The following is a 19,869-nucleotide window of genomic DNA, read 5'->3' as shown; positions in this document are numbered from 1 at the left end:
TTTGCGATTTTTACCCCCCGCACGCCTCCAAGCCTGACTCCACGGCTCAATGAAAATCGAGGCCTATGACTCTATGACACTGACTGAAGCCTGCAGGAAGAAACAAAGGTAATTACACTTTTACTAACAATTTGCAATTACCTCAAATACTCACCTCTCCACTCTTGCAACCATCACTTGTCAGGGTTGCTGTCATGGGGCCGTGTAGACACGGGGCCGTGCTGTCCGGGCGAGGCTGGTTCTGGACCCAAGTGCAGACAGACGAGGCGAGAAGCAGATATGCAGTCTTAAATAACAGTACTTTACTAGAATCACACAGGTAAACAGTTACAAAACATAGGAGCTCAAGACAAGCTACCACATAGGCAAATGGCTAGTCAAGATAGGAACTCAAGACAAGCTACCGTGAGGCAACCGGCTTGTCAAGACTCTCAAGACAAGCTACCCCAGGGCAACTGGCTTGTCAAGATAGAAACTCAAGACAAGCTACCGTGAGGCAACTGGCTTGTCAAGACTGAGCTCAAGACAAGCTACCACAGGGCAACCAGCTTGTCCAAACTGAGCACCTTATCAAGACTGAGCAACTTGTCAGCACCTTGTCAAGACCGAGAACAAAGGGAAGAACCGCAGAACTTAAATACAACCAATACATAACACAGATAAACAGTTATAGACATAGGAGCTCAAGAAAAGCAACCACTAAGGCAACCGGCTTGTCAAGGCAAGCTACCAAATAGGCAACAGGCTTGTCGAGACTGAGCACCTAGTCAAGACAGAGCACCTTGTCAAGACTAACTCCCTTGTCAGGACTGAGCCCAGAGGGAAGAAACCACAGAACTTAAATACAAGCAAAAACAGGTGAAATCAATAAACCAGATGAAAGGCAGTCAGGAGAAACAAGTAACAATTAACAAAGGGAAACAAACAAGTGAAGGTGTCATCCAGGGGTTACTGAAGGAACTGACTGGCACCCTCACAGGACCCCTCCCCTAGGAACGGCTCCTGAAGTTCCTCCTGGATGATCAGGGTGGCGACGGCGAAAATCCCTGATGAGCTCAGGATCCAAAATGTCCCAGGTCGAAACCCAGGAACGCTCTTCAGGACCATAACCCTCCCAGTCGACCAGATATAGAATGCTCCTCCTAACCCGGCGACTATCAAGGAGGCGACGGACCGTGTAGGCTTGCTGACCTTCAATCATGCGGGGCGGGGGGGGGGGGGCGGGGGGGAAGTCTGGAAGCAGGAACCAAAGGACTGATAAGGCAGTACTCGTGGTCCTGGTGTACAAAACTCCGTGCCTGTACGGCCAAAAAAGCGTCATTTAGCACAGTCATTGCCTCTACCTTAAAACACTTAGCTTCAAACATTTAAAAAAAAACCACGAGATCAGTTACTCAAAACAGAACTACCAAGAGCACATTTAGCAAAACAAATAAAACCCAGAAAGCTTGCTGCCCAAGAGCAGTGGTGAAATGACCAATACACCTCCTGCAATTTGGGTAACCAGCAACATAAGAGCAACCAAGCAGCAAAACATTGCTCAAGACAAACCATAAAGCACATAACCAGAAACAGACAATTATAAAATGGCCCTCGTTTCATCATAAAAACATAAGGCACAGGATAATCATTTAAATGAAAATAGAGCATATGCTTAAATTATCCACACTTCTATATTATAGTGGTATGGATACCCAAGGGGGGAAAAGACTTAAAAGGCTCAAACTTGATAAATCCGAAGTCACAGTCACACGTGTACAACAATAGCCAGCCATACACCCTCCTGGGCATTTAGAACTAGAAGTCAAAAATGAAAAAGTCTGTATTAGTACACATAGCGAATTTTCTTGGCTTTTCAAGCAATGATCTTTCCCATTCCGACTGATCATGAACTGCAGATGTTCAGAAATCTCAAGACAAAATCATTCTCCTCACCTTAAGACAAAATCATTCTCCTCGGCTTAAAAACCGGCTCCACCAACGAGGCCCGACCACAGGGAGAAGCGAGGCGAGGTGAGGCGGAGCCCGGCTTAAAAACCGGCTCCACCAATGAGGCCCGACCACAGGGAGCAGCGAGGCATACCAAATCAACAGCAGAGAAGAGAGGTAAAAAGTAATCAGAGTGTGACGTCACCAGGGAGCAGGTAAGTGATTGGTTGGTGAGTATTTCTCTCTTTTCAATACAAGCTTGACTTCTGTGGTGTTAAATTTCTAGGGTCTCTGGTGTAGTGGGGACAGTTGGTAAATAAAGCGCCCTAGAGTATGCCTGTAACTGGGGTATTGAATAAATTTTTTAATTAATTAAAGGAGTAAGCCATGGCAGGAGAGCTCAGACCTGTGTTCTGCTCCTCTTGCTCCATGTGGGAAATCAGGGACACTGCCAGTGTCCCTGACGACCATGTGTGCGGGAAATGCATCCAGCTGCAGCTACTTGTAGACCGCATTGCGGCGCTCGAGCTGTGGGTGGATGAATTTTGGAGCATCCGCGATGCTGAGAGGGTCGTGGATAGCACGTTTAGCGAGTTGTTCACGCCTCAGGGTAGGGCTGCACAGGGGGTGACCATCAGGCGGAGCAACAGAGGCAGGCAGGAAGTGCAGGGAACCCCTGCGGACATCCCCCTTTCAAACAAGTATACCAAGTTGGATACTGTTGAGGGGGATGACTCACCAGGGGAAGGCAGCAGCAGCCAGCTTCCTGGCACCAGGGACGCTTCTGCTGCTCAGAAAGGGAGGAAAAAGAGTGGGAGAGCAATAGTGGCAGGGGATTCTATCGTAAGGGGAACAGATAGGCGTTTCTGTGGCCGCAAACGTGACTCCAGGATGGTTTGTTGCCTCCCTGGGGCCAGGGTCTGGGATGTCACTGAGCGGCTACAGGGCATTCTTAAGGGGGAGGGGGAGCAGGCAGAGGTTGTGGTCCACATTGGGACCAACGACATAGGAAGGAAGGGGGATGAGGTCCTGCATCAAGAATTTAGGGAGCTAGGTAACAGATTAAAGAGCAGGACCTCAAAGGTTGTAATCTCTGGATTACTCCCAGTGCCACGTGCTAGTAAGTATAGGAATGGGAGGATAGAGCAGATGAATGCGTGGCTAAAGAGTTGGTGTAGGGGGGAGGGTTTTACTTTCCTGGATCACTGGGCCTGCTTCTGGGAAAGGTGGGACTTGTACAAGTCGGACGGGTTGCACCTGAACCAGAGCGGGACAAATATCCTTGCGGGGAGGTTTGCTAGCACTGTTGGGGGGGGGTTTAAACTAACTTGGCAGGGGGATGGGATACAGAGGGGAGCTGAAATAGGGGGTGATGTGCTGCCAATTATAGAGAATAAAACAAGTCAGCTTGGTAGACAGGGCAAATATATAAGGGCAAGGCTGGATGGCATCTATTTTAATGCAAGGAGTCTTGCAAATAAGGTGGATGAACTGAAGGTGTTGATAAACACATGGGAGTATGATATTGTTGCTATCACGGAGACATGGTTGAGGGAGGGGCAAGACTGGCAGCTCAATATTCCAGGGTACAGAATCTTCAGGCGAGACAGAGGGGGAGGTATAAGAGGAGGGGGTGTCGCAATATTAATTAAGGAATCAATTACTGCAGTAAGGAGGGATGATATATTAGCAGGGTCCTCTAATGAGGCCATATGGGTGGAGCTTAAAAACAAAAAGGGGGCAAGCACTTTGCTGGGAGTGTACTATAGGCCTCCAAACAGTCAGGGGGAGATAGAGGAACAGATATGTAGGCAAATCTCAGAGAAATCTGCAAATAATAGGGTAATAATAATGGGGGATTTCAACTTCCCCAATATTAACTGGGATAGTCAGAGTGTGAAAGGCTCAGAGGGTGTAGAATTCTTAAAGTGCATCCAGGAGAGCTTTTTGAGCCAGCATGTAGAAAGTCCTACAAGAGAGGGGGCGGTACTGGACCTAATTCTAGGGAATGTGGCCGGCCAAGTGGAAAAAGTGCTAGTAGGTGAGCACTTTGGTGATAGTGACCATAATATGGTAAGATTTAAGGTGGTCATGGAAAAGGACAGGGATGGGCCGGAAATAAAGGTTCTAAATTGGGGGAAGGCCGATTTTAATAGGATAAGGCAGGATCTGGCCAAAATGGACTGGGATCAGCTACTTGTAGGAAAATCCGCATCGGAGCAATGGGAGGCTTTCAGAAGGGAGATTGAGATCATACAATGGCAACATGTTCCCGTAAAGGTCAAGAGTGGTTCCAAAAACCACAGGGAATCTTGGATGTCAGGGGATATACGAGAATGGATTAGGAAAAAAAGGAGGGCTTTTGGTAGATACAAAAGGCTAAAGATGGAGGAAGCCCTAGAGGAGTACAAAAAGTGCAGGGGGATACTTAAAAAAGAAATGAGAAGGTCAAGGAGGGGCCATGAAATAACACTGGCGAGCAAAATAAAGGAAAATCCGAAGATGTTTTATAAGTATATTAAGGGTAAGAGGATAACTAGGGAAAAAATAGGGCCCATTAGGGACAAAAGTGGCAATCTGTGTGTGGAGCCGGAAGATGTAGGAGGGGTTCTAAATGAATTTTTTGCATCTGTTTTCACTATGGAGAAGGACGATGTAGACATAGAAATAGGGCGGGGGGACTGTGATATGCTCGAACATATTAACATCAAGAGGGAGGAGGTATTGGCGGTTTTAGCTGGCCTAAAAATGGATAAATCCCCAGGCCCGGATGAAATGTATCCCAGGCTGCTGTGTGAGGCAAAGGAAGAGATTGCGGGGGCTCTAACACATATACTCAGGACCTCTCTGGCCACAGGGGATGTGCCAGAGGACTGGAGAACCGCTAATGTAGTACATTATTCAAGAAGGGTAGTAGGGAAAAACCGGGGAACTACAGGCCAGTGAGCCTAACATCAGTGGTAGGAAAATTATTGGAAAAAATTCTGAGTGACAAAATTTGTCTCCACTTGGCGAGGCAAGGATTAATCAGGGATAGTCAACATGGCTTTGTCAAGGGAAGATCTGACTAATTTGATTGAATTTTTTGTGGGGGTGACTGGGTGTGTGGATGAGGGTAACGCAGTGGATGTGGTATACATGGATTTCAGTAAGGTCTTCGATAAAGTCCCGCACAGGAGACTGGTCAAGAAGGTAAGAGCCCATGGAATCCAGGGTGCCTTGGCACATTGGATACAAAACTGGCTTAGTGGCAGAGCAATAGTGGTAGGGGATTCTATAGTAAGGGGAACAGATAGGCGTTTCTGTGGCCGCAAACGTGACTCCAGGATGGTTTGTTGCCTCCCTGGTGCCAGGGTCAAGGATGTCACTGAGCGGCTGCAGGGCATTCTGGAGGGGGAGGGTGAACAGCCAGTGGTCGTGGTCCACATTGGTACCAACGACATAGGTAAAAAGAGGGATGAGGTCCTGCATCAAGAATTTAGGGAGCTAGGTAACAGATTAAAGGGCAGGACCTCAAAGGGTGTAATCTCTGGATTACTCCCAGTGCCACGTGCTAGTAAGTATAGGAATGGGAGGATAGAGCAGATGAATGCGTGGCTAAAGAGTTGGTGTAGGGGGGAGGGTTTTACTTTCCTGGATCACTGGGCCTGCTTCTGGGAAAGGTGGGACTTGTACAAGTCGGACGGGTTGCACCTGAACCAGAGCGGGACAAATATCCTTGCGGGGAGGTTTGCTAGCACTGTCGGGGGAGGTTTAAACTAACTTGGCAGGGGGATGGGATACAGAGGGGAGCTGAAATAGGGGGGGATGTGCTGCCAATTATGGAGGAAAAAACAAGTCAGCTTGGTAGACAGGGCAAATATATAAGGGCAAGGCTGGATGGCATCTATTTTAATGCAAGGAGTCTTGCAAATAAGGTGGATGAACTGAAGGTGTTGATAAACACATGGGAGTATGATATTGTTGCTATCACGGAGACATGGTTGAGGGAGGGGCAAGACTGGCAGCTCAATATTCCGGGGTACAGAATCTTCAGGCGAGACAGAGGGGGAGGTATAAGAGGAGGGGGTGTCGCAATATTAATTAAGGAGTCAATTACTGCACTAAGGAGGGATGATATATTAGCAGGGTCCTCTAATGAGGCCATATGGGTGGAGCTTAAAAACAAAAAGGGGGCAAGCACTTTGCTGGGAGTGTACTATAGGCCTCCAAACAGTCAGGGGGAGATAGAGGAACAGATATGTAGGCAAATCTCAGAGAAATGTGCAAATAATAGGGTAATAATAATGGGGGATTTCAACTTCCCCAATATTAACTGGGATAGTCAAAGTGTGAAAGGCTCAGAGGGTGTAGAATTCTTAAAGTGCATCCAGGAGAGCTTTTTGAGCCAGCATGTAGAAAGTCCTACAAGAGAGGGGGCGGTACTGGACCTAATTCTAGGGAATGTGGCCGGCCAAGTGGAAAAAGTGCTAGTAGGTGAGCACTTTGGTGATAGTGACCATAATATGGTAAGATTTAAGGTGGTCATGGAAAAGGACAGGGATGGGCCGGAAATAAAGGTTCTAAATTGGGGGAAGGCCGATTTTAATAGGATAAGGCAGGATCTGGCCAAAATGGACTGGGATCAGCTACTTGTAGGAAAATCCGCATCGGAGCAATGGGAGGCTTTCAGAAGGGAGATTGAGATCATACAAGGGCAACATGTTCCCATAAAGGTCAAGAGTGGTTCCAAAAACCACAGGGAACCGTGGATGTCAGGGGATATACGGGAATGGATTAGGAAAAAAAGGAGGGCTTTTGGTAGATACAAAAGGCTAAAGACAGAGGAAGCCCTAGAGGAGTACAAAAAGTGCAGGGGGATACTTAAAAAAGAAATTAGGAGATCAAGGAGGGGCCATGAAATAACACTGGCGAGCAAAATAAAGGAAAATCCGAAGATGTTTTATAAGTATATTAAGGGTAAAAGGATAACTAGGGAAAAAATAGGGCCCATTAGGGACAAAAGTGGCAATCTGTGTGTGGAGCCGGAAGATGTAGGAGGGGTTCTAAATGAATTTTTTGCATCTGTTTTCACTATGGAGAAGGACGATGTAGACATAGAAATAGGGCGGGGGGACTGTGATATGCTCGAACATATTAACATCGAGAGGGAGGAGGTATTGGCGGTTTTAGCTGGCCTAAAAATGGATAAATCCCCAGGCCCGGATGAAATGTACCCCAGGCTGCTGTGTGAGGCAAAGGAGGAGATTGCGGGGGCTCTAACACATATATTCAGGACCTCTCTGGCCACAGGGGATGTGCCAGAGGACTGGAGAACCGCTAATGTAGTACCATTATTCAAGAAGGGTAGTAGGGAAAAACCGGGGAACTACAGGCCAGTGAGCCTAACATCAGTGGTAGGAAAATTACTGGAAAAAATCCTGAGGGACAAAATTTGTCTCCACTTGGAGAGGCAAGGATTAATCAGGGATAGTCAACATGGCTTTGTCAAGGGAAGATCATGTCTGACTAATTTGATTGAATTTTTTGAGGGGGTGACTAGGTGTGTGGATGAGGGTAACGCAGTGGATGTGGTATACATGGATTTCAGTAAGGCCTTCGATAAAGTCCCGCACAGGAGACTGGTCAAGAAGGTAAGAGCCCATGGAATCCAGGGTGCCTTGGCACATTGGATACAAAACTGGCTTAGTGGCAGAAGGCAGAGGGTGATGGTCGAAGGTTGTTTTTGTGACTGGAAACCTGTGGCCAGTGGGGTACCACAGGGATCGGTGCTGGGTCCCTTGCTGTTTGTGGTCTACATTAATGACTTGGATATGAATGTAAAGGGTATGATCAGTAAATTCGCGGATGATACTAAAATTGGTAGGGTGGTAAATAGCGAGGAGGGTAGCCTCAGTCTGCAGAACGATATAGATGGGTTGGTCAGATGGGCGGAACAGTGGCAAATGGAATTTAACCCGGAAAAGTGCGAGGTGATGCACTTTGGGGGGTCTAACAAGGCAAGGGAATACACAATGAAGGGAAAGACCCTAGGCAAGACGGAGGGTCAGAGGGATCTGGGTGTGCAGGTACACAGATCCCTGAAGGCGGCGGAACAGGTGGATAAGGTGGTAAAAAAGGCATATGGGATACTTGCCTTCATTAGCCGAGGCATAGAATATAAGAGCAAGGAGGTTATGATGGAGCTGTATAAAACACTGGTTAGGCCACAGCTGGAATACTGTGTGCAGTTCTGGTCGCCACACTACAGGAAAGATGTGATCGCGTTAGAGAGGGTGCAGAGGAGGTTCACCAGGATGTTACCAGGGCTGGAGCGCTTCAGCTATGAAGAGAGACTGGGCAGATTGGGTTTGTTTTCCTTGGAGCAGAGGAGGCTGAGGGGGGACATGATTGAGGTGTACAAAATTGTGAGGGGCATAGATAGGATGGATGCTGAGGAGCTTTTCCCCTTAGTAGAGGGGTCAATAACTAGGGGGCATAGATTCAAGGTAAAGGGCGGGAGGTTTAGAGGGGATTTGAGAAAGAACTTTTTCACCCAGAGGGTGGTTGGAGTCTGGAACTCACTGCCTGAAAGGGTTGTGGAGGCAGAAACCCTCACAACATTTAAGAAGCATTTGGATGAGCATTTGAAATGCCATAGCATACAAGGCTACGGGCCAAATGCTGGAATATGGGATTAGATTAGACAGGGCTTGATGGCCGGCGCGGACACGATGGGCCGAAGGGCCTCTATCCGTGCTGTATTACTCTATGACTATGACTCTAAGGCAGAGGGTGATGGTCGAAGGTTGTTTTTGTGACTGGAAGCCTGTGGCCAGTGGGGTACCACAGGGATCGGTGCTGGGTCCCTTGCTGTTTGTGGTCTACATTAATGACTTGGATATGAATGTAAAAGGTATGATCAGTAAGTTCGCGGATGATACAAAAATTGGTAGGGTGGTAAATAGCGAGGAGGGTAGCCTCAGTCTGCAGGACGATATAGATGGGTTGGTCAGATGGGCGGAACAGTGGCAAATGGAATTTAACCCGGAAAAGTGCGAGGTGATGCACTTTGGGGGGACTAACAAGGCAAGGGAATACACAATGAATGGAAAGACCCTAGGCAAGACGGAGGGTCAGAGGGATCTGGGTGTGCAAGTACACAGATCCCTGAAGGTGGCGGAACAGGTGGATAAGGTGGTAAAAAAGGCATATGGGATACTTGCCTTCATTAGCCGAGGCATTGAATATAAGAGCAAGGAGGTTATGATGGAGCTGTATAAAACACTGGTTAGGCCACAGCTGGAATACTGTGTGCAGTTCTGGTCGCCACACTACAGGAAGGATGTGATCGCGTTAGAGAGGGTGCAGAGGAGGTTCACCAGGATGTTACCAGGGCTGGAGCGCTTCAGCTATGAAGAGAGACTGGGCAGATTGGGTTTGTTTTCCTTGGAGCAGAGGAGGCTGAGGGGGGATATGATTGAGGTGTACAAAATTATGAGGGGCATAGATAGGATGGATGCTGAGGAGCTTTTTCCCTTAGTAGAGGGGTCAATAACTAGGGGGCATAGATTCAAGGTAAAGGGCGGGAGGTTTAGAGGGGATTTGAGAAAGAACTTTTTCACCCAGAGGGTGGTTGGAGTCTGGAACTCACTGCCTGAAAGGGTTGTGGAGGCAGAAACCCTCACAACATTTAAGAAGCATTTGGATGAGCACTTGAAATGCCATAGCATACAAGGCTACGGGCCAAATGCTGGAATATGGGATTAGATTAGACAGGGCTTGATGGCCGGCGTGGACACGATGGGCCGAAGGGCCTCTATCCGTGCTGTATTACTCTATGACTCTATGACTCTATCCACTAGCGGCAGGTACATGTCGTGACGATCATATGATCATAATCTTTGTAAGCAACGGAGCCATTGTTTTCTAGAGTTAGCACGCTCAATGGACTATATTCCGAAGGGACGCAGGAAGGGCGAGGAAAGCACCTTAACGGACGAGAATAGAATGAAATTCCTCCATCGCTGCTGGGTCCATACTGGCTCAGTCCTACTGTCAGGGTTGCTGTCACGGGGCCGTGTAGACACGGGGCTGTGCTGTCCGGGCGAGGCTGGTTCTGGACCCAAGTGCAGACAGACGAGGCAAGAAGCAGATATGCAGTCTTAAATAACAGTACGTTACTAGAATCACACAGGTAAACAGTTACAAAACATAGGAGCTCAAGACAAGCTACCACATAGGCAAATGGCTAGTCAAGATAGGAACTCAAGACAAGCTACCGTGAGGCAACCGGCTTGTCAAGACTGAGCTCAAGACAAGCTACCCCAGGGCAACCGGCTTGTCAAGATAGGAACTCAAGACAAGCTACCGTGAGGCAACTGGCTTGTCAAGACTGAGCTCAAGACATGCTACCACAGGGCAACCAGCTTGTCCAAACTGAGCACCTTATCAAGACTGAGCAACTTGTCAGCACCTTGTCAAGACCGAGAACAAAGGGAAGAACTGCAGAACTTAAATACAAGCAAAAACAGGTGAAACCAATAAACCAGATGAAAGGCAGTTAAGTAATAAACAGGAGAAACAAGTAACAATTAACAAAGGGAAACAAACAAGTGAAGGTGCCATCTAGGGGTTACTGAAGGAACTGACCGGCACCCTCACAATCACTTACCTTCACAGTGTACTTTGCACCCCCCCCCGGCCCCCGCAGACCCACTACTTGCTTCGCTGACCTGGTGAGTTTTGGAGCCCTCAGGAAGCCCGCACTTGTGAGGGTAAAAAGGGGATAATCCTATTTTCTGCCCGTTAACTACCTGTTAACAGGCAGTTTATAGGCTTTAATCCCTTCCCGCCTCGAAGGAGGTGGGACCCGGCGCTGGATGGCTACCCACCTCCTGGCAAGATGGCATGGAGGCGGTTGGACACCCACCCCCAAATTCTGCCATTTTCCCGGCAGTCTCGCCTCCATACCCACCTCCCCAGAGCTGGCAAAATCGCCCCCAAGACTTCAAAATAATGAATTACATGTAATGTTTGTGAGAGGTGCCATATGGATTCAAATCTTTCTTGTTTTTTGTAGAGCTTCTTCTGATCCTATGATTCATAGATACACTTATTCATTGTTTATTATTGATTGGAATATACATTCATAATGTAAATCTGGTATCTCAAGTTCCTGATAACATGCAAAATTGCCCTGTTTATACTGTGCGCAGCATAAACAGGGCAAATAGAGAAAAAATGTCAATTACTGCTTTCAACAGCTGCCACATTTCTATAGACAGCTCATCCTTCCATTCTGCAATTTCCCCAAGCTATTTGACTGATGTATGCGACCAGCTGAGAAATTGTGAAAAGAAATAAAACATGAAAAAAATACTGCACATGTGCGAGCACTAAAATAATTAAGAGGAACATCACTGTCCAATGTGAAAGCTGGGGCAAGGTGAGATGGTTACTGAAGGGTGAGGATGGTCTGGGGCTGTGGTGGTCATTATTTTAAGCAGGTAAATGGGCTTCAAATGTGGAGCCTGTGAACCATGCTCTCCTCAACTCCAAAGGACAGTCTGAAGTTTGGGAGATTGTATTTTTCAGTTTACAAAGCAGACATCAGATTTGTACAAGTTTGCATGAGAATCCAGGCCCCCTTTTGTAAATGAAACACGTCTGAATTATATGCTAACAAGATTTTTATTGCTAGTTGACCAACATATTATAAACAGGCTTTGCAATTACAATTTAGTCAACTAGATCATTCTAATTGACTAATTAGGCATTGTTAATACCTTAATGTATGAATTACAAATGAAAACTAAAGAATTACAAAGGCAACTAGCACAGTGCAATAATATCCAACATCAATGGATAGCGGTTAATGAGGCACTATTCACAGAGAGCTATGCAGCTCCTTAACACTGGAGCTAAAGTCAGTGCAGGGAACATGCCTATTTATAGTGAATTTCAAATAATTTAGGAAGTTCTAATATTGAATTACTTCTTCATGTGGTGCATAAATATTTTGTGGGTTCTAAAAGTCTCAACTAGTTTTAAATCAGTAATACATTAAGGTAACATACAAATCATTGCAATTAGGTATGAGGATAAAACTTCCAATCAATGAAGCTCATGTTTGAACATTTAACATACTCCAGGTTATCCCGTAAATCTACCTTAGATATCACTTTATATGAAATTAGAAGGAAGAAGCAAGAACTTGCATTTATTTAACACTTTTCATATCCTCAGGACATTCAAAACTGTTTTACAATCAAATAATTACTTTTAAAGTGTGGTCACTTCACATAGCAAGGTCCAACAATCAGCAATGGGATAAATGGCCAGTTAATCTGTTTTGGTGGTGGTTGAGGGATGAATGCTGGTCAGAACATCAGGAGAACTCAGTGCTTATGCTTGAAAAAATGCTAGGGGATCTTTTAATCCCATCTAACAGACATGAACAGGCAAACCGAGCTGCAGTTTAACGTTTCATCTATAAGATGGCACACTGACAAAGCAGAACTCCCTGAGTACTGCCTAGATAATGTGCTGGAGTGGAACTTGAGCCCTAACGGACTCATCTATATTTTCTTTCCTCTTTAAGGAGAGACATTTATATGGGATCTCTCATGGCCTTGAGAAATAAATGTTCCTCTGGCACAAGATTCCCTTTCCTAGGACTTCATATAGTTCAGTATATAATTTTTTATCAGTTTACAACATACCTGTGCAGAAATGACACAAAAGATATACAAATATGAATGAATTGTCAGCTTATACCAGTGCAATCTTTATGTTTCCTTATCTCCAACACATGCAGAAATCTATCTCCCATAACCTACCCTGCAAGTATAACACTCCCATCCTCACTAACCTCCATTGACTGTCGATCTCCCTGAATATTAACTTAAAATCCTTGTCCTTGTTTTCAAATTCCACTCCTGTCTTCATCCTCCCTACCTATGCAGTATCCTCCAACTCTATGTCATAACTTGCACCCTCTGCTCTTTTGTCTCTGATCTACTGTGCACCCTCTTTGCCCTCCACTCCATTATCAGAGCCAAAGCATTCAACCATCAGGACCCTGCAATGTGAAACTCTCTTCCAAAACCCCTCCCACCTTTGAAAGCCTCTTCAAAACCAATCTCTTTGACTGCACTTTCAATTAGTTCCCCTAATTCTGTCCCTCTTCCTGTTCAAGTCCCTGACTCCCTCCTCCCATATGTGAAAGTGAAAGTTGTTATCTGAGATCTGAAGATCTCCTTTATCAGTAAACAATTACATTTTAAAGAAGTGGCGTCGTAGGAAAGAAAAGACATTTCAATCATAATAAGTTGTTTTCTATACCTTATCTTTAATGTTGTTTCTTTAACTGCAGAAATCTATACACATGCTTGTAAATTTGTTTTTTGGCAGCAGTATTTGACAAAGATTAATGACTGAACTACACTCATAATTATTTGATTAGATTCATCAAGCACAAAAATGCACACTCAACATATGAATAAATGTTTACGGTGATAGTCCTGTCACACTTGTCAAGTCACAGTCTTGCACAAGAGACTCGCATTATGCATTTAACTTTTTCCTTTTATGATTCCTTCATTGATGCTGTCAGCATGCTTGAACATTTTACATATAAATCTCCCTTTAAGATTGGCAGGTACCATATGGCAGGGCTTTTATAGATTGCTGTGTCAGATGGCTTCATTTGTGACTTAAAAGACTCTGCATTTAGGCAATAACAGAAGGTAAGTAAATAGAAATAAGACAAGAGGTCTGGTTGTTGTGGTTCTGGCACAGATATCAAAAGAGGATCACAAGACTAATACAGGGTCAGTTCATTCTTAGCCTTGGCTGGTGATTGTGCATTTAGGCATGAGGGACTGGCATAATTAAATTCAATGATACTGTATAGTGACAAAATCCCTTGGGAGATATTGCAAGCTTGCCTCCGTTTCAGAAGGGAATTACTTGACAGTTCCAAATTGCTAAGTTAAAATGTGTTCAGTGGAATGTGCATTTTTGATTTGTAATAGAACCATCCTATAACAATAACTTTTTTTGGTTAGATTTTGTTAAGCCTTTTTCATTTTAAATAGGTATTCATAGTCATGAAATGTGGTTCAAGTTATAAGCAAGGCCAATCGTCTGCCTTTCATATAGAGAAATGGACAGAATAGAATCATACAGAGCAGAAGGAGGCCATTCAGCCCATCATGCCTGTTCTGGCTCTTTAGCAGAGCTATCCAATTAGTTCCACTCCCTTGCTCTTTCCCCACATCCCAGCAAAATATTCCTGCACGCAATCAGTAAAAGTTCCGGAATTCTATTTAACTGAAAGAGAATTCATCTTATTCAGTCATCAGAAATCGTGGCACTGATTATAAATGGATGGAACAGTGCAATGCAACCAATGCCCAAAACAGCAGTAAAAATCCCAGAACTTCATGTAATAAAAACAGAATTTGGCTTATTTAGTCTCTGTAAGCCAGTAGCCCTGGTTATAGATGTAGGGCTTGAAATTTTGGCGGTGCCATTGCACTGTGGGAACTCGGGTGGATAAGGACTTCCACCGCCTTCAGGTCGTGACACTGACTATGCTGTAAATTGTGGGGTCAACTAATTTAAATAGGATTTCTAAATAAAGCCTATGGCACCTCAGATATGCTGGAGGACAGGAAAAATATAAAGGGGTGGGAGTTAGGCCCAAAAATGGCAGGGATTAGATAGAAGGGGAGGTAGAAAATAACTTGGAAGAAGGCCAAAACCGGGTTTGACAAGTCTTATTTATCCCTCTTTTCTATAAGCTTGACTTGTCAGGTGCAATTTTAGTGCAGGAAACATGACTGCAAATGATGCTAAAATTATGTCATGACACCCTGCACTGGATTTCCATTACACTGCCTAATAAGTGCTTTTTCCATCATTTGTCCATATAAACTGGGCTGCCGGGATTGATAGAGGCTGAGTTGCATAAGGAAGTAGCTTAAAGAGCTTAGAAAGTATTTTACTAAATTGTAAAGCTGTTTCTTGATTATTTTGCTTAATGTTTTTTCCTGTTGTCACATAGGTTTAAGAAGCCTCTGTGGCAATTGTTGTGCCTTTTTTCCTAACACCTCCAAGAGTGCAACAATGGGTTTCCCCATGGGAATCTGCTACATCTCTACTTTTTGGAAGAGGAGGAGAAGGACCAGTAGCAGGATCTGCATCAGAGGCATTCTGCACCCAACCACCAGTCCTTCCACACTAAAAAATGCAAGCAGAGCTGCACATACCTCCCATTTCTCAGAAGAGTATGTGGAGCTGTGGTTTACAAGGGATGCCATGACTGAGTTATGCTATGTGTTACAACCAGACCAAAAGCTCACAATCCCCCTGAACTTTTTCTCTTTGGGATCATTTCAGGCTTCCACTGGGGATATCAGCAACATAAAACAATCCTGGACTAAGTTTCACTTCCCATCACCACTGGCCTCACTGTCCACCATTGGCTCCCCATCTCTCAATGCATTGAATTCAAAATCCATAGATGTGCCAAGCAGGTGACTGATACCATGCTTACGCAAGCAAGTAATTTAATAATTTTCCCATTGACAACCAACAGCAGCATGTAATTTTATAGCGTAGCAAGATTCCCAGGTGTCATGGGGTTGCTAGGTTGTACCCATGTGCCCTTACATGCTCCATTGACCAATGCCACTGCGAACATGAATAGGAAAGAATTTCACATTTTCAAAGTGCAGCTCATTTTCAACCATCAGAAGTCAATGGTTAGTTAACAGGCAGCTGCCATGATAAATTCATTTAAGCCAGTAGAGTACAGTTGCATTCTTGGCTCCTATTCCTTGTCTACATTTTGCTCTGTGACAATATTATCTGTAAACATGGGGTCAGCTTCAACATGTATGTTAATGACAGCCAGCTCTAATCCTTCACCATCAATCTTGGCTCTACGATCACCACTATAATGTTAGCTTGCTTATCTGACATCAAGTCTTGAATGAACCACAACTTTTTCTAACTTAATATTTGCATGAGCTATCTTGGTTGGCTATTACCAAAAGCTTTGTACTTTATCCTCTGGCTTCATAAGAACATAAGAACATAAGAAATAGGAGCAGGAGTAGGCCAATCGGCCCCTCGAGCCTGCTCCGCCATTCAATAAGATCATGGCTGATCTGATCCTAACCGCCAATCCACTATCACAGAACCATCTCCTGAATCTAACAGAATTAGACACGAAATAGGAGCAGGATCAGGCTACACGGCCCCTGGGCCCGCTCCGCTACCCACAGGGCCATGACCGATCCGAACCTAGACTCATGTCCAATTTCCTGCCCGCTCCCTGTAACCTTTAATTCCCTTTACTTCTAGGAAACTGTCTATTTCTGTTTTAAATTTATGTAATGATGTAGCTTCTACAGCTTTTTGGGGCAGCATATTCCATGGACCTACCACCCTCTGAGTGAAGTAGTTCCTCCTCATCCTCCTCATCCCCCTCCCTTGCTACTCACTCAGGCTGAACACCATGGTGCACATACTTGGTATCCTGTTCGACCCCATATCCTTATTCATCACCAAGACCTCTCTAACGGCCCCCTTACTGGCCTCCCAACCTCCACCCTGTATAAACTTTACCTCATCCAAAATTCCATCACCCACATATTGTTCCCTACTCCTGGACTAAGTTTCACTTGCCCATCACCACTGTCCTCACTGTCCTCCACTGGCTCCCCATCTCTCAATGCATTGAATTCAAAATCCATATCCTTGTTTACAAATCTCTCCATGATCACATCCCATGCTAACTATGAAACCAACTGTAACCCTATGTACTGGTCCATTCCCTCTGGACTGGAAGATGTTGGCCTTCTGCACATATGTCCCTCCTTTCTGCACATATATCCCTTCACCATCAATGGCCAACCCTTCAGCCATCTCATCCTCTGATGGACTGGATTTGGTCCAATTGCAGTGTTACAACCAATATCAGCACACTTACCTTTTGCATAAAACTGAAGGACAAATAAGCTAAAGTATTCTAAATAATATTTCTCCCTGTAGTATCCTGGAAGGACATGGAAGCATAAAAGTTGAGGATGGTACTGTTTCTATGGCAAAGGTTGGCTGTGGGCATCATTACAACAGGCGGCCCAGCCCTTTGTTGTTCTTTGTCCTTTTGCAATGACATCCTGTTGGAGTAGAACAACCCCCACAGCTTGGGATTAAATAGCAGAAAAAAACAGTACAGCTTTAAGTGATCCTTTCCATATAGTTGATAGCTTTGGTAGCCTTCTACGTCCATTTAAAATGGCATGAATGGGGCCAAAAATGGCTTATTATACCTCATTTGCATAGAATCTGCTTTGCTAGTGGAATTTTTGCTCATTCTATCAGAAAGCACACTACTAATGGACTACCAGCTCAATAATTTTGTGCAATGTATGGAGTGGGTGGGAAACTGGCGAGTTTGCAAACTCACAACTTACCAGTCCCTGCTTACCTGATTACCAATCAATGGAAACATTTTCACCAGCAGGAGTCTGGAGTTTACACTATCTGGTTGATAAATACATTGCAGTGGAGACTGAAGATTTCTAAATTTCTCCTTTGTGGGAGGGAAATTAAATTACTGCATAATGCAATAAATTATATATAGAGCACTTTTATTATTCTAATTGCTGAACATTTGGTTCCAATGAAAACACCCAAATAAGAGGTTCAATGAACTTTTGAACCATTATCATACCTGTCAACAATTTAACTTTGAAAGAAATAACTTGTTAAGCTTTATCCCACATTCCATAAATCACTCGAATGCAAATCGATGCTTGATAATATGAATCAACATAGCCTATGTTGGTTCTGAGTTAGAACAAAGTGTCATTGATTATGATAATGTCATGTAATTAACATGTCCCATACTTCCCAGATACAAATGTGTGAACTCTCTTTGGGTTAAGTTCTATAAGGACTAACTGGGAAAGCTCAATGCATTTGCAAAGTATTATCTCAAATGCATTCATTAAGTTTGGGCAACTGTGGGACTGCAACATGGCAACACGCCAACAACAGTGAGGAGCTGTAGCTCTGGGACCCAGGCAGAAATGCTTTTGGTTTTGGATATTGTTAGGATAAAATTTGGCTTAGAGGATATAAAGGGGTGGGCCTCAATATTTGACCGGTATAATATGTCTGAAAGGTACCATTCAGTCTTGTTAGGCTGGAAAACAAATGCAAAGCACCATGGGATACTTGGCTATATTAACCCTTTTTAAACTAACATAAATTTAGCTGACCAAAGACATGGTAGTAACTGTTTAGAAAGAGCCTGTTCTTGGAAGAGATAAGAGTACAAAGGCACGATTAAGGAGTAGCAGCAAATAAGGCCTTGAAGAGTAGTCAGCCAGCTGCATAATTCAATGTGGCTTTGTATTCATCTAGCCATGTCTCTGCTGGAAAATACTTTCCCATACCGATAACAAGAGTAAGAGATAGCTCATGAATATGAAGCCTCTACAGTTGACAAGCTTTTTACTGACATATCCAGAGGGTACTCAAGTTCAAAGGACAGGCCTAATAGTTGATTGACTAATCATGTAAACCAATGAAGCATCAATATTCTCATGTATACACCCCCATTAGTAATAAGTGGGTGTTGTCTAATAAACTGTATAAACTAAGCTATATTGCCACTTTTTTCCCTTGAGAACGATGTCTCTAGCTAAGGGTAGCTGAGATAGTTCTCCTGTGTGCACTTGTAATAAAACTATTGATCTGGGTAACACCTGAGTCTGTTAGTTCTGTTTTACCATCCAGATTTTCCTCACTTACAGCTATTTTACCCTTCACCTTTAGATTATTTTGCATTATGTACTGTTCCTTGGCTGAGATGGTGACATGCAGGCCTGGGTTAACTTGCCCAGTGATATTTCCCTCTCAGTTTCTGCTTTACTCATCCCCTTCCTCATGCCTTTAAGAAGGGATGTTGCAATGTGGGAATTACAGGCTCAAATACATGCCCTATCACTTGATAAATTGACAGGCTACAATCAGAAAAATGTCTTGATGACTTTGAATGCACACATTACCATCTGCACAAATTTGTGTTTTTACTCATCTTTCTTGCCTTTGCTTTCCTGGTTTGAATCGGTACATTGCAAACTGCAGCAGTATCAGATGATGGCTGATAATAAAAAGGTCCTCTGGGTTTTTGTTTTAGATCTCATTTCCTCCCAAACAGTCACACACACTCTTTTATCCACCTTAAATATTGAATGTACTCTGAAGTGAACAAATCTCTACTGCAGGATAAAACTGTTTACAAGGCATAGCTTTAACATGCCACCTGCACTAATAACCTTTCCTGGGGAATGATGCATGGCTTTCAGACACAACACAGAAAAAATCTAAATTCCCAAATGAGGATGGTATACCAAATACCCCAACAAGATGTCATTATCTGCAGATATCATCTGAGAAGAGATTTTCCTTTAATGATCTAAATTGGGTGGAGATATGAAGTAACAATCCCTCAAATTACCCGCTGAGCAGCTCAGGGAACCACAAGGGGGAGGGGGGGGGGGGGGGAATGGAAACCTGTGTCAAAACAACACATAATGTACACCTCAGGGCAAGTGTCAGAGTGCATTTTACAAAACTATTACAGAAATACAACATAAAGCATCACTCAGGATGATATAGAAATAGAATAAATGAAAAGTACCATGGCTGGAGGGATGTAAGCAGTAAGATGGAAAGGCAAACAAAAGTACTCTGATGGCATAATGCACAGAATGACCTTCAAGTAAAACTGGTGAGCTGGAAGCAAAGATAAAGAAGTATAATGAGAAAATATGAAATGGTTAGCTCTAAAGCAAAGCATTTTAACTGGGAAATTTTGACAAAGGGAGTTCCAAAATGAAGGAGAGATGAATGACAGGGTTGGTGACCTGTGAA

This window comes from Somniosus microcephalus, chromosome 14 (genome assembly GCF_052327205.1).
Source record: "Somniosus microcephalus isolate GS21.2 chromosome 14, FLI_Smic_1.0, whole genome shotgun sequence".
Classification (NCBI taxonomy): domain Eukaryota; kingdom Metazoa; phylum Chordata; class Chondrichthyes; order Squaliformes; family Somniosidae; genus Somniosus; species Somniosus microcephalus.
The sequence above is the reverse complement of the archived record's forward strand: the minus strand, read 5'-3'. Positions refer to the sequence as shown.